The sequence below is a fragment of the Penaeus monodon genome, chromosome 23, assembly GCF_015228065.2.
Source record: "Penaeus monodon isolate SGIC_2016 chromosome 23, NSTDA_Pmon_1, whole genome shotgun sequence".
Lineage (NCBI taxonomy): Eukaryota > Metazoa > Arthropoda > Malacostraca > Decapoda > Penaeidae > Penaeus > Penaeus monodon.
In genome coordinates, this window is record NC_051408.1 from 26517729 (window position 1) to 26519183 (window position 1455).

A 1455-nucleotide genomic window follows, 5' to 3' on the forward strand; every position below is an offset into this window, starting at 1 on the left:
GTTAAGCAATTTGTAAAAAACAGAGTGTACGTTTTTGTTTTTTTTCATGTACATATTGTTTGGGTTTATTGTTTTTCCGTTGCTCGTTTTTCATGTTTTTCCCTTTTAAATGAATCGTAACTTCCCTGCTCAGGACAGGTATTCTGTATTCGCTGCCTGCCCGTTTCTCGATAGTTTTCTTGGTTAACAAAATACTATGATTTACAGTATTTTGTTAAAAGTAAATTTTACATTTACTTTATTACTCCCATCGTCACTCTTATTTTGGTTGATTTCCATGAAAATATAATAACGGCTTATTTTAGCCTTTTTATAAACTTCACTCGGTGGTAGTTCTACCTTCCCATACATACTGTACATGCCTTTTGCTTTGTCCTTACCACGATTCATTTGTTTGCTTTCTGGTTAGGTTCAGTGTCCCTTTGTAAATTTTTCTTCGTTTGAGTTTTTTTTGGGGGATTGATGTTCATCCTGTCATTACGGGTCGAATAATTCTTTTTGTCAGGGCTTTTACCTGAAATTCCTTTCATTTGATAGCTTTTTCAAATTTGTTTTTTTGGTTCCTTGAAGAACAGTATTCATATTTTCTTTCTTTCAACTATCTCTGTCAGTTCTGTGCTTTTCGTGTGGCTACTGTGAGCACAATCCTCAACTGATGGTTTCCCCATGAATTATAGGAGTATAATATGTGAATTGCTTGTCAATGTGAGGTCTTCTGCAAAAGGGTTTTTTTTCCCAGATTTCAGGGCAGGACCAATTTAACATAAATTAACAAAAAATTAAAAAAATTTCTCATCATCTAAGTTTCTGCCTGGGCATGGGAGAAAAAAATTTCTGGAAAATAGGTAAGACGAAGGGTGCAGTATAGGCAGGTTTGATATTTTCCCAAAACATTTAGATATCCTTTGGTCATGATAGTGCTAAAAAAAAAATGTTTGGCTAAATTTTGATTTGCACATAAGTGAAGGAAGGTAAAAAAAAAAAAAGTACTGAGAAAAAAATCAGGATAGTGGTAGAAGTATGGGGCTAAGGAATATTATCTGCTCAAAATGAGATATGAAATAATTATGACTCATAGCGGTTTGGGGAAGTGCTGTGTTTGTGTCCATGGTGTATTTACCTTCAGAAATGCTTGTTAGGGTGGCAAGGCGAAGAAGACAGCCTGTATGGCCGCGCAAAAATATAAGAGGAGCGTAAAACAAGCGTGATCATTGCAGAGTCTGGTGAGGAAAAAGAGTCCAAACTGATTACCATCCTCCTTCACGTCCCCCAAAAACCTCTGAAAATTAACTCTTCTTGGGGAATGACACTCTTGTTACACCCTTCACTGTGAATCGAATGGAAAGAAAATTTCAAGGCTAAAAACATAAGAGAGAATTGGGTATTGAAACAGAACAATGCGAGAGAAATTAGGAAAAGCGCATGGGTTATCGAAAATATTGAATCGTGTACCGA